We start from the raw sequence: 26,236 nt of genomic DNA, 5'->3' as shown, positions 1-26,236 counted from the left end.
TGTTTACTTAAGGGGGCGGTTCATTAAGAATTTGTTAACGTTGGACTTAAACACATCCAAGTTGTAGTCAGGTGGGAAGCAGGCAGACGGAACAGAGTTCCACAGGCGTGCAGTTCTAAGAAAGAAGCTTTGTTCATGAAATCCACGTTTTGATTTAGGCACAGATAAGGAGTGGGGGAAATCTTTCACAGTTGATTCAGCTAGACGGGTTTTTCTCGTGAAAGATTGGCGAGAGGGGACCAGAGATTGGAGTTCAGACGAGCACCTGCCATGGAAATAACGATAAAACAATGATAGGCTCGCAACGTCTCTTCTGTGGGAGAGAGGTTGCAGGGTAGAGAAAAGGGCATCCCCCACTAAGCCACAAAGTCTATTTTGTACTCTGTCAAGGCAGGATAGGCTGTTTTTAGCAGCTCCTGCCCAGATGTGGCAGCAGTACTCCATCCTTGGACGTACTTGGCTTTTATAAAGATAGAGAATTGCATCAGTAGTGATATATCTTCTGGAGCGGTAGAAGGATCCTGCCATTTTCCCAGCATCCCTGGCAACAGACTTGATGTACGTGTTCCATTTCAGATCAGGAGTAAAGGTCAAACCCAGAAGCTTGTTAAAACATGGGGCCTCTCTCAGACGAGAGCCATCCATCCCAATTAATGCCAGATGGGGTTCAGAGCGTTGATGATGTAAGGATAGGAGTTTGGTTTTAGATGCATTAAAGTTAAACAGCCATGTCTTCCCCCACTGAACCACGCGCTCGAGATCAGAGGAGAGAGAATCAGAGAGAACTTTGTCATTTACAGCCTTTGATGTGTTGCCGTAGATGGTCGTGTCATCATCATAGATGTCAACGAATGATTTAAGTATGTGTTTAGGGAGGTCATTACTGTAGATCAGGAAGAGAGTTGGGTCCAGGATTGACCCCTGAGGGACTCCAGCATTAATACTAAAGGCCTCTGATTTTTGTCCATCGACCACTACTCTTATGAGCCTATCGGAGAGAAATGATTTAATGATTTAGAAAACATTTCCAGTTATACCGTAGCTAGAAATCTTGTGAAGTAGACCCTTATGCCATACCTTGTCGAAGGCTTTTGATATGTCAAGAGCAATTGCCCTAGAAAGGAAGCCTTTGTCAAGAGATTCACTAATCCTGTAGGATATTACCGTCAGCACATCTGCGGTAGATCTTGCAGAGCAGAAACCATATTGTGTGTCACTAAGAAGGTTGTTTCTGCTGAGGTGGTTGACTATTTCTCTATTTTATATGGATTCCAGCAACTTACTCATAACACACAGACGACTTATTGATCTGTACTGAGAGGAAGATGACTTATCACCTGAATTCTTAAATACAGGGCAAACTGATGAGATCTTCCAGGGAGTCGGAAAGCACTTCTCCTTAAGGCAGTGCTTAAATAGTTTCGTAAGTATGAGAGCAAGTTCTGGTTGAAGCTTTTTTAACACTATAATTGGGATGCCTTCAGGGCCAGTTTCTTTACTGGAATCAAGGTTCTAGATTAGCTTGGTGACCTCATGCACGGATATTTGTATGTTACCTAGCGTGTTCTGTGTTATAGGAGGAAATATGGGCAGTTGATGGCCTTTGTCACATAGGGTAGAATTAGCTGCAAAGTTCTTTGCAAATAGTTTGGCCTTGTCTGACGCTGACGAGATGACCTCTAGTCCATTGATAATGGTTGGGATAGAATGCACACTTCTGTTCAGGATCCTATTTGTTATTTGCCAAAACTGGTGGGAACCAAGCTGCTGATCAGCTACCTTGGATTTAACAGACTGGGCATATAGCTCTCTTGCATTTTTTATTACTCTTTTACAGTGGTTGCTGGCAGTCCTGAAAGCAGCTTTAGTCTCAGTGCATCTATTACGTTGGTAGCTATGGAAAAAGTGATTTCTGTGCGTGATAGCAGCAGCACATTCTGGGGAGAACCATGGCTGGCTGTTAGGTTTTTGTTGGAATTTTTTAGATGGTATAAATTGGTCTATGCCTACAATTAACCATTCGGTCAGATCTGATACTATAGAGGACACTTCCTTTTTAAACATGGAGTGCAGAGGAAAATCTGATATGAATGTACGGAAGCTATCCCAGTCAGCCTTAGAGTATCGGTATACAATACGGTGGAGGGGTACGTCTGGGGACTTATTACATTTCGTTTTTATCTTAACTGTTACAACGGAGTGGTCGGAGGATCCTAGAGGAGAATGAACGGAACATGAACATAGCTCAGGGGAAGTTGAGAGAAAAAGGTCTAGGAGACTTGCATATTGACCGGGTGTATCAGGCACATGGGTGGGTTCGCGAACAATCTGAGTGAGGAAGAAAGAAAAAGATAGGAAATTTTTAAAATTTTTTTATAGCACACAAAAAGGTAAAGCCGTAACAATTACCCACTAGTATGGCATCGAGAGGCCCCACCAGAGACTACTGCATGGTCCAGATCCACTCACCAAATGGCAATACAGCAGTCCCAGTATTTTGCGCTTGCTGATAGGACCGCCTCCTTAGTGGTTAATCCAAGGTTCGGATCCCTGACTATCAGGCGGATAACGTCAGACCAGACAAAACGTTTACCTCCAGCACCCTTACTAGTGACATGGCCACAAGGACAGACATAGAGACAGAAAAATTTCCGACATCTCAGACTACTGTTCACCAAGTACTACCGACCTTTAAGCAGCTTTTTCTTCACCCTTTGTCAGAAAAATCACTCATTGAATGAGGACTGAGGGACAAAAAAGGAGAAGCGAGAGTTACTGGAACTGCCGATAACATCCACTGTATTATCTACTCTCCATTTTAAAAAAGGGGAGGGGGAGGAGGGGAATGGGTACAAGTGACTTATTTATATCTAAGTAGTAAATCCGGTGCTAAGTTATCAATTCAGGACACTTTTGATGATAATCTCCCCTCCCATATTAATGGGTGGAAGTTTGTCGTAATCTATCTCGAGTTTGCTAATGTCACTGTATTATATTTCGAATATAATAGAAAATAATACTAACTATATTAGATGGTTTGATTGACTAGCCAGGAAGACAGCATTTTCAATATAGGTAAGCTTGCAGTAATAGTATATATTAAGCATATTACTTAAATAAAGTCCTAACTTTATCTACTGTAATAGAGAAAAATAATTCCCGTCATTTTGTTTTGTTTTTTATCGCTAGTTTACTTTGGTAAACGGGGATTTCTAATTGCATTGTTATTATGACTGAACTCCGTCCATTTATACAGTTCATGATGGAAAAAGAACATAATAACAAATTATTGTTCATAGATGTGCTGATAACCAGCACTGGTCAGGGTTTTATGACAATTGCATACCAAAAACCAACTTTCACTGGACAGTGCCTGAACTTTAACTCTCGCCATCCATATAATGTAAAGAAAGAAATCGTCCGCTGCCTACAACACCGAGTACAAACAATATGTAGTAACAGCAATGCACATCAAAAGGAGATGGACAGTTTAAGAAATCCTCCATCGAAACAACTATCAAGAGAGCATGACATCAGCTTCAAGAACACTCATCACAGTTTGTATACCATACAGCTTCAAAGAATATATAATCCATATGACATCAGGACAGTATTCAAAAGTGATTCAACTCTCCACAAACAGCTTGTGAGACTCAAGTCCCCTACAAAAAAAATCATGACTAAGAACTGTGTATATGATATCCCATGTCGTTCACTAAAAGTATGGTTAGAGGGACATCGAAAATCCGTAATATGTGGAAAGATTGAAAAGTCGGGTATAGCTGACCATATCTGAAGGGAAAGGGAAACCATCTATCATTATGGTAATCAGTAAAAATTATAGACAGAAAAGAACGGTGGAGAATAAAACGACTCAAAGAAGCAGCACTAATGCTGAGCGACGATCAATTACTCAGTAGACTTAGTATAGAATTTACCACAATATGGGAACCGGTAATTTTAAATAATCTATATATCTATAAAAGTGAACGTGTCTGTCTGTGTACATTTCTCTACACAATAACTCTGTCAATTTTCAGTCTACAGAATCGAAATTTGATATACAGGGTAATGAGATTTGGAAAAATATTTGTAATCCGTTTTCGGCCAGAAATTTGGCTGTTAATGGAACGATTTGACTTTTGAGAACTCTACTAAATTCTTCCGCCAATTTTGGGTATAAACAATTGAAATTTTAGATATAGGTTCCTTGGATATGGATCTACCTTAATGACTCGATTGGAACTCGAAACAATAAATGTTAAGGAGTCATAATAGGGGTCAAAGTTTAAAAAAATTGACCGCTTCCCTTTTTTCTTTTTTTTTTTTGCTCAACATACACCTCCAAACACCCGGGCAACGCCGGATTGAAATGCTAAAAGATAATATATACAGTAATAATAAAAAATAATTACTGTTTCGTTGTATCACAACTCATCAGTGCGGATAAACTAGCACCTTTCCCTAGTCGTGGATTGAACCTATAACCATCGCACTGACAGTCGGCAACCCTAACATCTGGGAAAAGAATCGGTACTTATAAATGATTCATCAAATGTATATTAGATAAACATCTGTCCAACGTTTAACAGTGCTCGAGCTGACAGTTTGTTTGTGAACAAACGGACTGTAGACGTTCCTATATATATATATATATATATATATATATATATATATATATATATATATATATATATATAAGAGCAAATAGTAAATAAAACATGTTAAAAAACACTTTGAAAAAGAGTTAAAAACATATTTAATCTGAAAAGGAAACACTAGATAAGTGGATAGTCCTTAATCCGCGGAAATACAAAGGAATACTTTCCTTCTCATCAGAGGGTAGGAATTAGCAAAAAAAAGCAGAGGGAATATGATGAAATCACCTTTTTCTTCACCATATTCCCTCTGCTTCACTTTTTGTTATCAAGTAAGATCTTTGACTTACTTGCAGTTTCATCAAATACTTTTGCATGCAAAATCCGACCCCGCATTTTGCTAATTCCTACCCTCTGATGAGAAGGAAAGTATTTCTTCGAAACTCCGCGGATTAAGGACTATCCACTTATTAAGTGTTTCCTTTTCAGATTAAATATGTTTTTAACTCTTTTTCAAAGTGTTTTTTTAACTTGTTTTATTGACTGTTTGCTCTTATTATAAGCTCTATTTCCTATTTGGTTTTATCGAGCTTTTACATCTGGTTGAGATTACTTTATAAATATTAATTCTTTAATATTTATAATATACTTTAGTTTTACCATCTTGGATCATTTTGGTAAATTTAATTGTAATTTTATTTTATATATATATATACATACATATATATATATATATATATTAGTAAGTATAATTAGTAATAAATAGTGGTATTTGTAACTATAATTAAAAATAGGTTTAAGGCTCCTAAAATTCATGCTAGAACTGTCTGCAAGGACCCGTGGCACAGTGGTTAAAGTACTCGAAAACATCAATTGTAAAAGTGATATTCTCCTGAAGATTCAGTGTAGGCGACCGAAAGATATATCTGCGAATCACTTATGACCTCTATTTAGTTATGGCTGATTGAACCCCTGTGAAATAAGCAAAGAGTTCCGTTCGAAATTCTTTCAAGATTCCCGAGTTCGACTGAAACATTCCCGAGTTCGGCAAGATACACCTGAAGAAGGTCGGAGGTTACATCGACGGAAACGTTGTGAGAATGACACTCAAGATGAGAACAGTAGTCTGAAGAATCCAAATAATATGAATAACCAATCCCCATCTCAAAAATTCAGAAACTTAGAAACATAAAAGCATGGCTGCAACTATGTCCAAGTCTAAATATAATACTGAAAAAACTTTCATTATTGGTTGGGAAAACACCTTAGAATTCACTTCGTGTTGAAAAAGTTACAAATTGCTGGGGGGGGGATAAAAAGTCGCAATAAATATCTCAAGATGTACTAAAATAAAATGAAATAAATATAGTGTTTTGCTTTAATTTCCATATACATCCTCCGCCTTTTTGTCTCTGTTCTCAATTATATTAGAAATTCTTAAGAGATTTAGACAAGCTAAAGTTGTTTATATAAATCCTTTAAAAGAGTGAAGCAACAACAAAACTATTGATTATATATCAAGAATTCACAGACAGCAATGAAATATTCCTTTCCTTATTCTTTTTTATTTTATACTTTGTTCATTTTCAGTTAATGTGTTATAATACTCAACACGAGCTAAAGATACGTCCGTTCAAATTGCTTCTTTTTTTTTTTTTTGATTTTCATATTCTTTATCGTTTTGTTCTAGCCGAGGATGGGGTATCCTCACGAATATTCCAACCAAGAAATCTTTTAAAGATTCTAGCCGTTCCTTTTAAGTGCGGTTGTTTGCATTTTTTTGCACTTAGTTCACTGGGTATAGCTGTTAGGTAGTTTTTGAAATTGATTGTCATTATTTTACTTGCCCCTATAATTACTAGAATGATTAAGATCTCCTCAAGATTCTAGTTTATTTTCATGTCATGCAAAAGACGTTGGAATTTCGTTATTTTTACCCTTTTAGTTCTGTTTATCCCAGCATCATTTGGGGACACTAACTTTTTCTCAGGTTGCTTCTTTCTCCTTTTTGCCCCATGTCCCTATGTCAAGTTAAATAGCCCTATTTTCTAAATGTGTAGCTGTAGGAATTACTTGTTCATAGTGGATGATGTATGACTTATTTCCAATCGTTCTTTCTGGTATGTATGTTCCCAGGACTTGCTGATAGATTCGACGTTCAATATTTTATAGATTGTCCAGTTGAGATATATACAATCTCCATTGTTACATTGTATAGTAGCGGTAAGAACTTTACAGTGGAATGTCAGGCGAGTCACACATTTGCATGAATTGCATGTTCATAGTGAATGATGTATGACTTGTTTCTAATTTTTCTTTCTGATACATTCAATGTTCAATATTTTACTGATCGTTCAGTTGAGATATTTAAAAACTCCATTGTAGAATTTGACAAATGGATGTTAGGTAATTAACAATCTCTTCTTTTATACGGCAGAACCTGAAGTTGTTGTTATTGCTGAGTCCACTCATCTTCTTAAAATCATTTGTCATCAAGCCTTGATCTTGGGAAGCCATTAATAATCCTCTCCTGATATGTACTTTTTGAAATGCTATTCCAAGGGAAAGTTCTTTCTTTTTTCAGACTGCCAGATAAATAGCAGCTACAGTACGTATTCTTTAGCCCAACCAGCTGTGTTTCCAGTATTTCTGTAAAAACTCAGCTATTGATGACGGATTCGAATATATTTGTAAAAAAGTCGTAGACTCTTGCATACTCTGCTAATTTCTCCTATACACATTCAGCTTTATACTAAATATAAATTATGATTAAAAATATTAATAATTAAATTATTTACCTCCACAGACGAGCTTTTTCTGCCTTCTTAAGCTAATTAGTGCATATTATATATATATATATATATATATATATATATATATATATATATATATATATATATATATAAGAACAAGTAGTTAATAAAACATGTTGAACACCACTTTGAAAAAGAGTTAAAAACATATTTAAATTTAAAAAGGAAACACAAAATAAGTGGATAGTCCTTAATCCGCTGAGTTTCGAAGAAATACTTTCCTTCTCATCAGAGAGTTGGATTTAGCAAAATGCGGGTTCGGACTTTGCTTGCAAAAGTATTTGGTGAAACTACAAGCAAGTCATAGATCTTACTTGATAACAAAAAATGAAGCAGAGGAATAGGATAAATAAAAAAGTGATTTCATGTCACTGGATAGTCTGGTGAAGGGTAAAGTATCCAATGACGGTAAAATCAAAAAATGCAGAATCCAAGAAAGTTGGTTAAATTTCCATTCGCACAAGTAAATTCCAAGGGAATCGCGTAATTGGAAGATGATCCAAAGTAATCCAAAAGGCAGAAATCCGTGGAATAATTCGCAAATAGGTACAAGGAAATGGGAATGAATTCCAATAATATTATTAAAAGAAAGATAAAATGTGAGTAAAAAAACCCTGGAAAAAATGTAAAGCTCGACTGTCGGGGTGAGGCTTAATCAAGAAAAATGAGTGAAGAAGTAGAAAAAAATTGAAAGGTGATTAAATTAATTTTAAAGTAGAAAAGCCAAAGTCAATATATATATAAAGTTATATGTATCTATATATCTATCTATCTATAGATATATATATATACACACACACACATATATATGTATATATAGGCAGCATTTTTTTTTCTTCAGCATATTTCATAAATATATAATCGTCATATTTGTCGTAAATTCGAGTACTTCCCAATCTTTCTGGATTCATCGTCAGGGATAGATCAATCTAATCAGTTTTTAACAATTTATAGATTTAAAAAAAGTTTAATAAAGCATATATTTATTTCATTGGTTAATTATTTTCCTTTCTCATTCCGTATACCTAGCATCAGGCGAAATTTTCATGGACTGAGTATCCTTGCAAGGTCTTCACACCTGTGAAACACATTAACGCAGGACTACTTCCATGTTGACTACAACTTAATCGTGACTAAATTCTTGTCATAGACTACTCTATAAGTAATCAGGCACAACTCATATCATTGACCAATATAAGTACTCTCATAGTGTTCCTCATCTTTCAGCTGTCCGTTATTAATGTCATTAACCCTTATCTTCAAGTGGCTGTTGGCCTTGACAAGTAGTCACACCAATAGTTAAAAAAAACAAAAAATAATAGTGCTACACTGAGTAATCAACTGGCAGAGGTTCTGATAGAGATGCTTGTATGCATTTAAAATTCAAAAGTTCTCACATATGAAACACATTATTGTGGTACTGCTTCCATGCTTACTACAACTTGGTCATTTTCAAATCCAATATCACCAAATTTTTGTTATTGGAACAAGCAAACACAGTTCATATCATTGTTCTTTATCTTTCGGCTGGTAATCATTCACGTCTCATTAACCATTATTCTCGAGTGGCTCTTGTTCTTGATAAGTGTTGACTACAATAGTTTGAAACAACAACAACAAAAATGTCCATACAATACGAATTTACTATTGCTGCATTTTTAACACTGTCTTTTTTTAATTTGTTTTGATTGAGATGACCACGACTGTTGAGAGGAAGGTGTTACCAGCAGATATCACTTGCATGGTCAGAGAGCTGATGGCAAACGATTTTGTTATATATATATACATACACAAATACATCTCTCTTCCTTTAAAGTTCAATGAAATAAACTTTACTTCCTTCCCATCGCAGGAAGATGTAACACAAGGCCAGGAAGGTGGGGAAAGTGAAGTCAGTGCCCCTAAATGAATAACATTCTGACCATTTAAAAATCAATGTTAGTACTCCCATAGTGTTCCTTATCTTTTAGTTGGCAATCATTCTCGTCTCATTATCTGTTGTGGTTCCCACCATACAGATAGCAATGAACTCTCCCACTTATAAAGATCAGGAGAAAATGTCTCTTGGCTTTGTTCACAGGTTAAGCACAAGTCATACACTTGGAGTGACGTATACACACATTCATTATTTGATGTATTTTCTGGTCAGTATATTTTGTTTCCACTAATTACAGAGCTGTGTCTTTCTTCTGGACCCTCACGGGATTACAAAACTGACCCTTATTCTCAAGTGGCTTTCGGCATTAATAAGTAGTTAATCAACCTTTATCTTCGAGTGGCTCTTGGTCTTTATAAATAATCGCTCAAATAGGTAAAAAAAAAAATAGTGCGACATTAAATAAATAACTGATGGATTCTCTGATAGAGAACGTTTTGCACATTTAAAGTTTATCGTGAATGTTTTTATTTTTTATTTTTTTCAAACTGGAGCATGACAGACTAACAAACAGACGTACAGACCGACAGACAAAGCACCTTGTAGCGATGTGAGGATGCAGCTGAAACTTTTATTGTGTTTTCTCTAAAAAATAAGTCGAGATTTTAATAAGGCCATTTTCTTACTTTTAGTGTTACTTAAGCTTTTAATAAATAGCTTTTAATTTCAATAGATTTTCATTTGTATTTCTTTTAGTATTCGTTTCTAATGTCTTTCTTTTGTTTCTAACTTGGAGAACTTTGATACTTGTACATTATGCATTAAAACAATCGATCTTTCCCTTGTTTCTTGGTTTATTAGGTCTTTTTATTGTTTTTTAAGGTAAAGTATATATATATATATATATATATATATATATATATATATATATATATATGCACATAGATATATACATATGCATATACACGCAAATATCTATACATATATATACATATACACAACTATGTATGCAGATATATATATATATGTATATATATATTAATGAAAACAAAGGGATGTAGTGTTTACCTGATATACGCAATGGTAAACTTCAAGCTAATATAAATAACAGTCTCTATATATAGAAAATTAATCCCAACCGAAGTAAAAAAGCTACATACGCAATAGAGAGTAGAGCTTATATATATATATATATATATATATATATATATATATATATATATATAGAGAGAGAGAGAGAGAGAGAGAGAGAGAGAGATAGAGAGAGAGAGAGAGAGATAGAGAGAGAGAGAGAAAAATAAAAAGGAACAAACCTAGATGTGCTCATCAACGTTTCGTCTTTATTTCGAGATTTCCTTTGGATTATAGGTAGGTAAGTGTTTATTTTTTTTAAGTTTGGACTTCATAACCTTTAATATGTCTTTCATAACGGCATTTGTAAAGGAATAAAGGGAAATAAAGACGAAACGTTGATGAACACATAACCCGGTTTGTTCCTTTTTATTTTTCTGTTTTGTCGGAATACTATTTCCATCATTTTCATTATATACATATATACACACACACACATATATATATATATATATATATATATATATATATATATATATATATATATATATATACCAGACTACCCGTGACCCGTTGGGTCAGTATGTTATATTAGCTATAGAATTAATGTATGAGCGTGACACTTGTGACGTAAAGAAATTATTTATTTTTTTTTACATAACAGAAACATTTCTATGAAAGTATATTAAAATGAAAAATCACGGACGGATCACTCAAACATGAAAAAAATCCTCCCTATTCGTGTAAAATTACCTATTTTTCCGAATAATCACTCAAAAATCGAAAATTAAAGATGATTTTCCTACGAATCGAACGGCGACGAAAGTCATTTAGCAGCAAAAACGCACATGAACCTACTGATGAGAAATATAAGAATGAAAAACCCATATTGGAATCCTTCAACCAAGTTATAGAAACTTACAATCTAAAAAAAAAATAATTAATAAAACCTGAAGCAAAAAAATAAAACCTAAATGCATAAAATAAAATAAAACTAATACAGATTAGTAAATGTGTCAACAAATTCACCGTTCTTACACAACAATTTTGTATCTAGAAATGTAAACAAAAAATAAAGGAAGGAAGGAAGGCAAAGGGACGGACAGAGAGTAGTAGTAGTAGTAGTAGTAGTAGTAGTCTTGACTTTACTACAATTGTTCTTATGTTTGTCAACAGGTTAAAGTTGTTTAGTTGTAAGAAAATAGGGAGAGTATAGTTGTAATAAAGAATAGTTGCAAAACACTCCCACTCTTCCCATGTTAAATAATAATTTCAAAATAATAACATTAATATTTCAGTGCACAGGTCAAAATCTGCAAAAGAAGCGATTTGTGTTTATTTGTTTACGTTGTTATGGGTTAATATTTATGTGCGCATGTGCAACCGGATGTCGTAAACCAGAAAGTGGGTTACATCACTCGTTACAAGGTCATTTGAGTTTTATATATATATATATATATATTTAAAGTGATGGTTGTGTGGTTCAAACGAGAGAAAAATTTATATTTAAAAGAGTGTAGCCATCAACAGATGTGGGATTTTCAGCCGTTTATCATTTTTTATTTAAAAATATTTTTATAACGAGTTTCAAGCTTTGTATAGCTCTCTTCAGATATATTTTATGTAAAGGTTTTTTAAGTGAAGGATTGAAATGTTATTCTGGAGAACATTTTACATCTAATGACTCTGTGCATATATATCAAAAAAGAAAGAAAGTCATAAAAAAAACATAAACATCTTTACCAAATGGACCAAAAAGCCTCCTCCCATCCAAATGAACTTAACTCTGATTGAACCCCACAACACGCTGACCATTGACAAAAAGTCTGAGACTGACATTTCTCTGAAAAACACACTCAGAGTCATTAGATGTAAAATGTTCTCCAGAATAACATTTCAACCCTTCACTTAGAAAAACCTTCATATAAAATATATCTGAAGAGAGCTGTACAAAGCTTGAAACGTGTTATAAAAATATTTTAAAATAAAAAAAATGATAAAAGGCTGAAAAACCCACAAATGTTGACGGCTACACTCTTTTATATATATATATATATATATAGTGGCGCCAAAAAGAAATCTGCACTTGTCATTTTTTCAAAAACCGCAAATTTAAGCTAAATTGAATGTAACTGTTTAAACAACCTATACCTCATTTGATTCACCTTTTATTCCTCTATAATTTTACCTGTTCATATTTGACTTTAATTGAGGCATCCTAGTGTTCACATCAATTTACGTACTAGGTCGCGAGATATTTTCTACTATTTCGGTCTACGTAACCTAATAGGCACTTTCGCTTTGTGAGAAGATCGTGGCTGGTCACTTTTAATACATCCAAAACCAAGCTTCTATCTTTACATCATCAACGCTCTGATCCCCATCTGGCATCAATTGAAATGGATAGCTCTCGTCTTGGAGAGGCTCCATGTTTTGACAAGCTTCTGGGTTTGACCTTTACTCCTGATCTAAAATGGAACACGTACATCAAATCTGTTGCCAGGGATGCTGGGAAAATGGTTGGATCCTTCTACCGCTCCAGAAGATATCTCACTACTGATGCAATTCTCTATCTTTATAAAAGCCAAGTACGTCCAAGGATGGAGTACTGCTGCCACATCTGGGCAGGAGCTGCTAAAAACAGCCTATCCTGCCTTGACAGAGTACAAAATAGACTTTGTGGTTTAGTGGGGGATGTCCTTTTCTCTTCCCTGCAACCTCTCTCCCACAGAAGAGACGTTGCAAGCCTGTCTTTGTTTTATCATTATTTCCATGGCAGGTGCTCGTCTGAACTCCAATCTCTCGTCCCCCCTCGCCAATCTTTCACGAGAAACACCCGTCTGGCTGAAACTACTGTTAATAATTTTCCCCACTCTTTATCTGTGCCTAAATCCAAACGTAGATTCCATGAGGAAAGCTTCTTTCTTAGAACTGCACGCCAGTGGAACTCTCTGCCGCTTGCCTGTTTCCCACCTGACTACAACTTGGACGTCTTCAAGTCCAACATAAACAAACTCCTGACAAACCGCCCCCTTAAGTAAGACACTCTATCAAAACCCCCAATACTAATGATTACTACAATACTATCTCATTGATTACTATACACGCAATAACCCTTATCCCTGAATGGCCTTCGGGCCTTTATAAGTGGTGACCCCCATGTAAAAAAAAACAAAAAAACCTTACATATAATGAGATGATTGCATAGCGACAGTAAAAGAAGAAATTCAAATGGAGAAAGAGAGAGGTAGAGTGAGAGACACATATACACCAATAAAAAATAAAAACCTACATAAGACCAAGAGTGTGTCTGCTTGTCACAATGTTTGTTTGTCACGGTATTTGAGGACATATCTTAATATATAATAAAGTAGATAGAGAGCGGTTAGAAACTTGGTTTTAGTAATGTTCTGAAGGCTTCCTTACTTTTATTAAGTGCTTTTAATAGCGCTCTGGAGGCCTCCTGAGTGTTATTTCTTTCACTGCTCACTTAAAAAAAATTGTCTTCGTAGGGGTGGGAACGAGTAAAAACTTGCTTTTAGTTTTGCTCCGGAAGGTTCCTTTATTTTAATTACTGCTTTCAGTAGCGCTCTGGAGAACTTCTGAGTTTTATTTATTTTCACCGCTAACTTATGAAATTGTTTTTATTTTTTTAATCATATTTTGATTGAAAGTGAAAACATGTTGAAATTAGTATGAATTCAAAAAATTATGGAAAATTATCCAGTAGAAAAATAATTACAAAAAAAAAATGCATTTCAGATGAAAACATTAACATGCACTTATGTGTCATTCAAAATTAGTATAAATTAAAAATAATTACGTAAAATGATGCAATAGAAAAAATAATTATAAGAAAAAAACTATGCATTTCAGGTGAAAACATTACATATCTACCTGTTACATGTTGAAGTCAAAAAAAGTTACTTTTTTGCTTACATGAATAAGTTTTTTGTATTTTAAGTTATTTTAAAGTGTTTTTTTCCTAACAAATAAAAGTAGTGTACAACACATTACTGTTACCAAATGCAAGTTACTTTTAAAATTACTCTTAAATAAGAAAGTAAGGAAATTGTAGAGAATTCTATCCATATGAAAACACAAATAAAATCTGTAAGGAAAAGTTTGTACAAAAAAAAAATACATAAAATAATTGAGTAGTTATTTTTAAATAAGGAATAAGGTAATTAAAAATAATTTTAGTAGAACATTGTAGGCCTCCATAACTTTGATTAGTGCTTTCAGTAGAACTCCGGAGGCCTTCTGAGATTTTTTTCCATTGATCACTTAAAAAAATATTTTCTCTGCAAGAGAAATATAAAAAGTTTGTTTTAGTAGTGCTCTAGAGGCCCCCTTCGTTTCATTTAGTACTTTCAGTAGTACTATGAAAACCTCCTGAGTATTATTTATTTTCAGTGCTCACTTTAAAGCATAAGTTCTGCTCTAGGAGTGGGGTAGAAAAATGGTTTAATAATGCTCTGGAGGCCCCATAATTTTATTTAATACTTTCACAAGCATTCTGCAGGCTTCTTGATTTTTTTCACTGCTTACTTATGAAATTGTTTCTGTTTTATTCATTATATTTCGCTGGAGATAAACGTGGTTTTAGGATAAATGAGCTTCAGGATAATGAGAGATAAATAAATAAGTTTTACAGAAAAATATGTTAAGCACATTTTTTTTTAATACTGATTTGTTATTTATGGTCCCGGTCATTAATCTAAAATAACCCCCGAAGCAATAAATTGATAACAACGTCGGACACTCGGTAAATAATGTATGTTACATAAAAAAAGTGTTCAATTCCTTAGATGTAACAGGCACGTGCAAAAATGCATTATGCCACTTGGAATATAGATGCTGAATTCAAATGTATTTATTACTCCATATATAACTGGTATGTGTTATAATATAATTTTACTCTTATTAAGTCTTATGTTGAATCTAACGGTGTTCAGTATCCTAAATAGAATATACAGGGTAAGTCACGGGAAACGGATTTTTTTAGAACGCTCCTTGCCCTCCTTGAGTAAGAAATAGGGAGTGAGGAAGGGAGTCTTAAAACCTGCTTAAGATGCCGTTTAGTTTGGTGCTATTTGTTTATCTTTTACGTTCATTTTTTTTTAGTTAGTTATTGATTTTGAATAGGTTTCCTTAAAACAAAAATCCGTTTCCCGTGACTCACTCTGTATATGAAAGCTGAGAGAGAGTAGAAAAAATAGAGATACAAAGGAGAAATAGAAGTAAAGCAGAGAGGGGGGGGGGAAGGCAGAAGAGCAGATTTAATTGTATATGCTTTTCTGTTTTACTTTTTTATGCTGTAAATCAGATTGTAATCATTTTTTTTATTACAAATAACTTTACTTTTTTGCCCAAACAAAAAATACGAACTTGTAATACTAAAATAGAATGAATAAAACCTCCATGTATATACTTTTTCAAATGTATTATAAAGAAAAGCAACTGACATCCTACTGTCAGACTGGTGGCATTGAAATGAAAAATAAAACTGAGATTGACCTTTAAAGAAAACGTGAATATGGAAGCTGAAACCAAAATAACGAACAGATTTAAATATTAATTGATTACAGCCCCCCCCCCAAAAAAAAAAACCAAACAAACAAATATTAGAATAGGTTTCTTTTCTACCAAATCACTATTTCTAAATGAAACTCTTCTGGAGGTTGAAGGTTCAATCCTCAGTGCAGGCGTTATTAATACAATTGCGAATTGCTTAAGACTTCTACTTGGTCATGACTGACAAAATGAGAGCATGCTACTACCGTGGAATAAATAAAGGTTACGGTTGAAAATTCTGTGTAGATTTCCAAGTTTGGCAAAATACACTTGAAGGAGGTCGAAGGTTACATTGACCGAAATATTATGAGAACAATGCTCAAGATGAAAAAAGTAGTTTAAATAATCCAACGAATAAAATAAAATAAAATAATAAAAATTTGATCTTTTTGCTTGAATAATTTTTTCCGTCTGCCTTTCCATGTCCCACAGGATTTTATATCCTGCATTTTCAAATACTCACTCCGATTTTTTCTTGTACCATTTTTATGAATGTTCAACGTGCATTCGTTTGCATAGTTCCCAGTCGATCACCTTCCAAACCCACTCATGTCTGTTTTCCGTTTGGGCTAATTTGTTACATTCACTTATGATGTGGTTTAACACTACATCTAATTTTTGGCTGTCAATTTAAAAAAAAAAAATAGAAGAATAGAAAATGATTTACAGCTGCAAACCTCTTGCTTCCTTTATTTTGTTCTTTAGTTTTTACTTTCCAGGAGCGAATTTTCTTACAAAGAGGGAAGAATTACTATTTTCTGGGTCACAATATATTCCATCTAGCACTTATCATTGAAAAGTTTTTAACCTTGAACTACTGTTTTTTTTTAAACTCTTTACATCAAGTGCCTTTATGTCTTGTTTGAAGCGATTTCCTTTAAAAAAGATTAAAAATGTGCAGATAACAAAATATGTTTGTAAATAAAATTATAGTTATGTATTGGATTTTTCATATGTATGCACACACACACACATGCTTTTCCAATTATATTTTACTCCCTCTGTATACTAATCCTTTTTGTTTAGAAGCTTGATGTAGATTAAATATAACAACAGAGCATATATATATATATATATATATATATATATATATATATATATATATATATAAGTATAAGAGTATAGTTACATTCCAAAGTCCAAATGCTGTCTTTTTTTCTGAAGAGGTATATGCACTGAAAAGAGACGGTATTGACATAATAATAACGGTTTGTTTCTGCATAACAGAAACGGATCTGTAAATATTTGGATCTTGGAATGTAACTATACTGTTTTTCTTATATATATATATATATATATATATATATATATATATATATATATATATATATATATATATATATATGTTGCCGGGTTTAAATCTATCGACGTGTTAATTGTGACACCCTGCACTGAAGATTCACGAAAGGATGAAACACTAGTGTCTGTAGGTATTTTCTTTTCTCTACCCTGCAACCTCTCTCCCACAGAAGAGACGTTGTGAGCCTATCCTTGTTTTATCGTTATTTCCATGGCAGGTGCTCGTCTGAACTCCAATCTTTCACGAAAAACACCCGTCTAGCTGAATCCACTGTGAAAAATTTCCCCCACTTTATATCTGTGCCTAAATCAAAACGCGGATTCCATGAACAAAGCTTCTTTCTTAGAACTGCACGTCTGTGGAACTGTTCCGTCTGCCTGCTTCCCACCTGACTACAACTTGGATGTCTTCAAGTCCAATGTTAACAAATTCCTAATGAACCGCCCCCTTAAGTAAACACTTCATCAAATCTCCACACTAACGTAATGTATTTGCAATAACCCTTATCCCTGAGTGGCTTCCGGACCTTGATAAGTGGTGATCACTGTGTTAAAAAAAAAAAAAAAAATTAATAATTATTATAGTAAATAATTATATATATATATATATATATATATATATATATATATATATATATAGAGAGAGAGAGAGAGAGAGAGAGAGAGAGAAACCGTATTATGTGTTCATCAATGTTTCGTCTTTATTTCGAGATTTCCTTTTTATTTCTCTATTTTGTCGGAATACTATTTCCATATTTCTCATCATCATATATATATATATATATATATATATATATATATATATATATATTAGTGATGAGACTATTCCAACATTTTTCTTGATTTCGATGGAATTAACGATTCTGCACGAAATTCCCGATTCCGATACAATTACTGATTCCGATCTCGATTCTTGATAAGTCTCTAAATATTTAACTACTTAATAGTTATTTTTTCCTAATTATCATAAAATCACATCTTAAATGTGCATATATTTTCTCAAATGTGAAAACCCCTTGCGAGGGGTGATCTATAGATTTTAGTTTTACTGGATGTTTAAATCAATAAATATTTATCATTTTTTTATTCCTACCAGCATTGGAAGTTTTTTTTTTTGTTTTTTTTTTAAATAAGCAACATAAAAAAAAAGAAGAAAAAAAAGACAAACGAATCGTTTTTGGCATCGAAAAATAGGTACACGTTTTCTGATTTTGATACCCCCAAAAGTTCCTACTTTTCCGATTCTGGTTAATCGTTCCAACACGAATATGTGTGTGTGTGTGTGTTTTCCTTTTTACAGAATTAAAACAATAGGAAAAACTTTTCTGGAGCAGCACACCCACTAGTCTTAGCCACAAGCTACTACTGCATAGAGCAATCAATATTTGGCACTGTTTCATATACATGCTGCCAATCTATCTATCTATCTATCTATCTATCTATCTATCTATATAAAAGCCAAGTACGTCCAAGGATGAATACTGCTGCCATATCTGGGCAGGAGCTGCTAAAAATAGCCTATCCTGCCTTAATAGAGTACAAAATAGACTTCGTGGCTTAGTGGGGGGTGCCCTTTTCTCTACCCTGTGACCACTGTGTAAAAAAAAAAAAAAAAATCAGGGACGTGCAGAGGAAAGAGGGGTGCTAGAGATGCCCAAGCACCTGCCCCTTTTACTTCAGTTTTAAAGTGCCCTTTTCAAAGGAATGTATTATAGGCTTGTGTCTCACCGAAACACCTTTTTTTTCCACTTGAGCACCTGCTCTGAAGAAGTTCTATTCACGTCACTGCTGCCGATAGATGCATCTCGGCCATTCAATAACCGATGATTTCTATATCGTGGTTATGTCAATTTGTCATTGAAAGTTGTTATGGAATATATCCTGTGGTATGAAAACTTTCAAATGCAGCTTGGAAACGTTCAAGGCAACATGGTATTCGCTATCGAAAATTTTAATCTTTTGCTCTAACTCGCCTTCAGTATTTTCCAGGTCTATTGCTTGTGACGATAATCTATCAAAACCGATTCGCTGATGAGACATGGAGTCAAAACTTGTTTCCAGTTAATTTACAGTTCAAAAATGATATTCGTAAAAATTTTTCTAAATGTGCGCTCGAATATCTATCCTGCATCATCATCTTCACTCACCTGCAAGGTCGCTTTCTCCTTTTGTTAATACAGTTTCCAATTTGAATACCACTGGTTTTCATTTACGAAGTGCCTTCAATAAGTTTCCAGACTATTTTTATGCAGGCATTTAAAATTGTCGTAGACTCTTGAAAATTCAGTATGTTATTGCTATCCATCTTACGAGATTACTGACCAATTTTTATGATTTCAGGTCCAAATGAATAGCTACAGCAGGAATTGGAATACACCCCACTAAAGCTTGATTGTCACAGCTGGTGAATTTCAAAAATGTAATCTGGACACGACGATACTTTAGAAGAACGATATGCAATAAAATTCTGTTTTAAACTTGGAAAAAATGACACAGAAACGTATGGAATGCTTCAGACTGCTTTTGGACCATCTTGGATGAATCGAGCATCAATTTTTGAGTGGCATAAGAAATTCAAAGAAGGCAGGGAGTCTATGAGGAATAATGAGATGTGTAAGAGGACTAAGGAAATCAGAACGCCAGACTTGATTGGCCTAATAATGATTTGATCGGTCTTTCATGGATAAGGAGTGTGCCTATAGAGACAATAAGTACACAATTTGATGTCAGTGTGGGAACGGTACACACAATTCCTCATGAGGAACTGAAGATGCAGAAGATTTGTGCAACGTTTCTTCCAAGCAAACTCAGAGAAGACCAGAAAGAAAAACATTGTCCATCAAAACAGTTGCTAACCCTCCCTATAGTTCAGACCTTGCTCCTTGTGGCTTTTGATTATTCCCCAAGCTTAAGGAAAACCATAGAGGCTGTCGTTATGAAGCAATTGAGTGCAATGAAAGAGGCTGTGAAGAGGGTTATTGGCACAGTTACACAAGAGGACTTCCATAAAGCCTTCCAGAAGTTGTTGGAACAGCATAGCAAGTGCATTGCATTCGGAGGAGATTACTTCAATAGAATTTCATGTATGTAAATGTGCCATGCGAAAAAAAGTCTAGAAAGTTATTAAAGTCAACTCTTACGTCATTCAAATAATGCATTCCAAAAGCAGTGTCTTATGTGCTTATAATATCTACATCTAAGCTATCGTTCTTGGGAAAATATAAATATTCTTGATTATTGTTATGGCCCTGGAAGAGTCACTAAGGAAAACGCAGACACGGAGGTGAATTAGAACAGGTAAAATATATTGAAACACAAAACAAAAAAACAGCATATATAAAGAGCAACTGTCGTAATAAGTACCGCCAAGATGGCGGACTATGAAAGTACACTGACCAGTATTTACGACACTCCCACCACGGGAGGATGTGACACAAGGTCGGCAGGCGAGGAAATAGGCCAGCGCCCCAAGAGAAGGAGCACGCTGGCCTATTTAAAATTAAGTGAGTAGCCCCGTTGGCATTCCCTGGTGAGGGCACATCAGGGAAGAAGGAATAAACTTGCTCCTCTAATAGTCGAGAGGTAAGGCCTGAAAGGGTGGTCATCCTAGGGCTACACCGAACATTTTGTGTCAGTCTGACAGCAAAAAAGGCCTAGTTTCTGTCGGATTCATTGTCGAGGATGGAACGTTGACTTACATGTACTATGAAAGTAACTGATTACACTCAGCGTCGTAAATCATAGTTAATTTATACAGTTCAGAAGAGTTCATATCATTTGCATGAGGAAATCCCCATAACAATTATATAGTAAAATTGACACATACTGACATTGAGCCTCTAGTTTATGGAAAACTCTTGCTTGAATGAATTACTATTTAGAAAAATAGTTACTCATGGACTAGCAACCAATGAAAACCTAAAAACTGTACTTGCTCATCTAATCATAGAAGAACATCCCAGTCTGCTTAGATACCAGTAACTCTCTCTTCTCCTTTTTTGTCCCTCAGTCCTCATTTAAATGAGTGATTTTTCTGATAAAGGGTGAAGAAAAAGCTGCTTAAAGGTCGGTAGTACTTGGTGAACAGTAGTCTGAGATGTCGAAAATTTTCTGTCTCTATGTCTATCCTTGTGGCCATGTCACTAGTAAGGGTGCTGGAGGTAAACGTTTTGTCTGGGCTGACGTTATCCGCCTGATAGTCAGGGACCCGAACCTTGGATTAACCACTAAGGAGGCTGTCCTATCAGCAGGCGCAAAGTACTTGGACTGCTGTATTGCCATTTGGTGAGTGGATCTGGACCATGCAGTACTCTCTGGTAGGGCCTCTCGATGCTATACTAGTGGGTAATTGTTACGGCTTTACCTTTTCATGTGCTACAAAAAAAAAAAAAAAATTCTTGTTTCTTTCTCTCTTACTTTCCCTCTCTGTACTGCTCTAACCTGTTCCACAAATCCCAAAACCTCAACATGAAATATCTCCAGAAAAAAAAAACTCGAATTAACCTAGAACTCCATCTTCGAATGTAGACCCCTACTACCAGGTCTCCTTCTCCAACATCAGGGGTCTACGTTTCAACCTTCCAGAGGTTGAAACCCAATTACAGGAGACGAAACCGAACATATTATTTCTAAGCGAAACTGGAATAGGGCCGACCACTTCCCTAGATGAGTTCATAATTAACGGATACTCTAACTTAACAGCTAAATCTGACCCCCAAGATCGCTATGGGCATGGAATATGTGCCTACATTAAAGATGGCTTCCCGTGTGGCAGGGATATCTCTAGAGAAGATCCTAATTTACCCTATATGTGCTTCCGGGTTGCACTTGCTAACACCACTGCATTTATATTTGCCCTCTATCGGCCCCACAACAGCAGAGTTACTATCTTTAAAAGCATATCTGAGAAAATAGACCACATCCTGTCTGCACATCCCTCGGCTAACATCCACATCTGTGGTGACTTCAACGTCCATGACGTGGAATGGCTGACCCATTCAAATAAGACAGACGATGAGGGGAGGTTTTGTCATGATTTTGCCATTGCTTATGACCTCACTCAGATTGTTCGCGAACCCAACTGTGTGCCCGATACACCCGGTCAATATGCAAGCCTCCTAGACCTTTTTCTTTCAACTTCCCCTGAGCTATGTTCATGTTCCGTTCATTCTCCTCTAGGATCCTCCGACCACTCCGTCGTATCAGTTAAGATAAAAACGAAATGTAATAAGTCCCCAGATGTACCCCTCCACCGTACTGTATACCGATACTCTATGGCTGACTGGAATAGCTTCCATACATTCATATCTGATTTAACTCTGCACTCCATGTTTAAAAAGGAAGTGTCCTCTATAGTATCAAATCTGACCAAATGGTTAATTGTAGGCATAGACCAATTCATACCATCTAAAAATTCCAACAAAAACTTAACAGCCAGCCATGGTTCTCCCCAGAATGTGTGGCTGCTATCGCGCACAGAAATCACTTTTTACATAACTACCAACGTATTAGATGCACTGAGACTAAAGCTGCTTTCAGGACTGCCAGCAACCACTGTAAAAGAGTAATAAAAAATGCAAGAGAGCTATATGCCCAGTCTGTTAAATCCAAGGTAGCTGATCAGCAGCTTGGTTCCCACCAGTTTTGGCAAATAGCAAATAGGATCCTGAACAGAAGTGTGCGTTCTATCCCAACCATTATCAATGGACCAGAGGTCATCTCCTCAGCATCAAACAAGGCCAAACTATTTGCAAAGAACTTTGCAGCTAATTCTACCCTATGCGACGAAGGCCATCAACTCCCCATATTTCCTCCTATAACACAGAACACGCTAGGTAACATACAAATATCTGTGCATGAGGTCACCAAGCTAATCAAGAACCTTGATTCCAGTAAAGCAACTGGCCCTGACGGCATCCCAATTATAGTGTTAAAAAAGCTTCAACTAGAACTTGCTCCCATACTTACGAAACTGTTTAAGCGCTGCCTTAAGGAGAAGTGCTTTCCGACTCCCTGGAAAACCTCATCAGTTTGCCCTGTATTTAAGAATTCAGGTGATAAGTCATCTTCCTCTCAGTACAGACCAATAAGTCGTCTGTGTGTTATGAGTAAGTTGCTGGAATCCATATTAAATAGAGAAATAGTCAACCAACTCAGCAGAAACAACCTTCTTAGTGACACACAATATGGTATCCATTCTGCAAGATCTACGGCAGATGTGCTAACGGCTATATCTCACAGGATTAGTGAATCTCTTGACAAAGGCTTCCTTTCTAGGGCAATTGCTCTTGATATATCAAAGGCCTTCGACAAGGTATGGCATAAGGGTCTACTTCACAAGAATTCCAGCTACGGTATTACTGGAAATGTTTTCTCAATCATTAAATCATTTCTCTCCGATAGGCTCATAAGAGTAGTGGTCGATGGGCAAAAATCAGAGGCCTGCAGTATTAATGCTGGAGTCTCTCAAGGGTCAATCCTGGGCCCAACTCTCTTCCTGATCTACATCAATGACCTCCCTAAACACATACTTAAATCATTCGTTGACATCTATGCTGATGACACGACCATCTACGGCAACACATCAAAGTTATCTCTGATTCTCTCTCCTCTTATCTCGAGCGCGTGGTTCAGTGGGGAAGACGTGGCTGGTTACCTTTAATGCATCTAAAACCAAACTCCTATCCTTACATCATCAACGCTCTGATTCCCATCTGGCATCAATTGTGATGGATGGCTCTCGTCTGGGAGAGGCCCTGTGTTTTGACAAGCTTCTGGGTTTGACCTTTACTCCTGATCTGAAATGGAACACGTACATCAAGTCTGTTGCCAAGGATGCTGGAAAGATGGTGGGATCCCTCTACTGCTCCAGAAGATATCTCACTACTGATGCAATTCTCTATCTATATAAAAGCCAAGTACGTCCAAGGATGGAACACTGCTGTCATATCTGGGCAGGAGCTGCTAAAAACAGCCTATCCTGCCTTGACAGAGTACAAAATAGACTTTGTGGCTTAGTGGGGGGTGCCCTTTTCTCTACCCTGCAACCTCTCTCCCACAGAAGAGACGTTGCGAGCTATCCTTGTTTTATCGTTATTTCCATGGCAGGTGCTCGTCTGAACTCCAATCTCTCGTCCCCCCTCGCCAATCTTTCATGAAAAACACCCGTCTAGCTGAATCCACTGTGAAAAATTTCCCCCACTCTGTATCTGTGCCTAAATCAAAACGTGGATTCCATGAACAAAGCTTCTTTCTTAGAACTGCACGACTGTGGAACTCTGTTCCGTCTGCCTGCTTCCCACCGGACTACAACTTGGATGTGTTCAAGTCCAACGATAACAAATTCCTAATGAACCGCCCCCTTAAGTAAACACTTCATCAAATCTCCACACTAACGTACTGTACTTGCAAAAAACCATTATCCTTGAGTGGCTTCCGGGCCTTGATAAGTGGTGACCATCGTGTAAAAAAAAAAACCCTAACTTTCTACCTATTGAGTTATCGTTCAACAGATCAGAGAGCAGTAACTACTAGATTCGATAAACGACTTTTGAATGTAATAACATAAACTAACCATGTCAATCTGTTTTTCTTTCTCATTTTGTTTTTATAATTTACTATGAAACGTTTTGTCTTTATTAAAGGTCATTTCACGCATGTTCCGTTGCTTAAAATTTTCATATTCAAACATTTGTGAAATCCATATTTTCTTTAATCAAATTAAATTTGCTTGTCTCTGTCTCGATTGATACAAACTTGCCTAAATATGCATACATTGAAAAATAATATGCCTACATACTCATACTGAAAAACTAATACTCGTAAATACTCCTGCTAAGGATGTCTATATACTCATATAGAGAAAGCAGCACTGCTAAATCTTATGAATACTCGTAGATTAAAAAACAACACTATATATATATATCATGTATGTATGTATGTCTGTATATATATATATATATATATATATATATATATATATATATATATATGATGATTGCAACGTCTCTTGTCAGACGAGTGCCATTCCCTCAGACATTTAAAATTCATGAGACCAAATGCCTGAGAGAGTATCTATACAAAGATGATGTTACAGAGTCTTAGCTTTGTACGACAGCTAAGTCTCTCTCTCGGTTCAAAATGTTGAGATCCAGCAACAAGCAAGAGCAAGATAGCCAGCAACAAATTAAACTGCAGACCAGCTTAATGCGGGTACTGGTCTTCCACTTTATGGTTTTTTAAATCAGAGATTTGCTTCTCCTAGAAAGGTTGCCTTCACCACGGCTTACAGGAGCCCTCTCCACCCCAATACACATATACACACACACAAATATACACGGTGCTAGTTGGCCGTTGACCCAGAAAAGAGTTCATTCGCCCTTTGGAAGGTCTTGTTTTTAATCCTTCAGGGAGACTAGCCGTCCTCCTCACCAAACAAGTCTGGTGGGGGAACCAGTTTAGTCGCCGGTGACCCGACCATGAGGCAGGTAGTACTGGGTTACATGGTACCAGTACCATATGACATGACCTGACATAAAATATATATAATATATTATACATACATACATACATACATACATTATATATATATATATATATATATATATATATATATATATATATATATATAAAGTTTTTTTGTGGTACAAAATTTTATTACAGTTTTTAAAAGGATAAGTGGAGTCATTAGAATTTGGGGGAAGATCAATACAGAGAGAAAAAAAAAAACTAAAAACTACACGGGGTGAATTAAATGAATGAATAGCCCGTGATATATCGTCCATATTTCAGAACCTGAGAAAAAAAAAAAAAAAACGAAACAAAAAACGTTAACTTGCCTGCAAAAAAAAAAAAATTCCCAGTAAATCGGAGCTCTTTAAACAGGTCTAATTTATGCGATAGCTCCTTTTGTCTACAGAGCGATGGTTTGCGCATTAGCACAGTTACGGCCTCCAAAATATTGAGATGTTTGTGTACAATGCGAATACGCTTCACCACATGTT

General features: G+C 35.6%; 1 long non-coding RNA gene across 1 annotated transcript in view; it reads right to left on the bottom strand.

Moving 5' to 3' along the window:
- Window positions 1–26,236, bottom strand: part of LOC145246628 (uncharacterized) — a 588,880-nt gene that overhangs the window by 183,103 nt on the left and 379,541 nt on the right. The gene's annotated exons all lie outside the window — the stretch shown is intronic.

The sequence above is a fragment of the Euprymna scolopes genome, chromosome 24, assembly GCF_053919585.1.
Source record: "Euprymna scolopes isolate OS-2025 chromosome 24, ASM5391958v1, whole genome shotgun sequence".
Classification (NCBI taxonomy): Eukaryota; Metazoa; Mollusca; class Cephalopoda; order Sepiida; family Sepiolidae; genus Euprymna; species Euprymna scolopes.
Note: the sequence above shows the minus strand (reverse complement) of the source record. Positions and strands in the feature narration are given on the sequence as shown.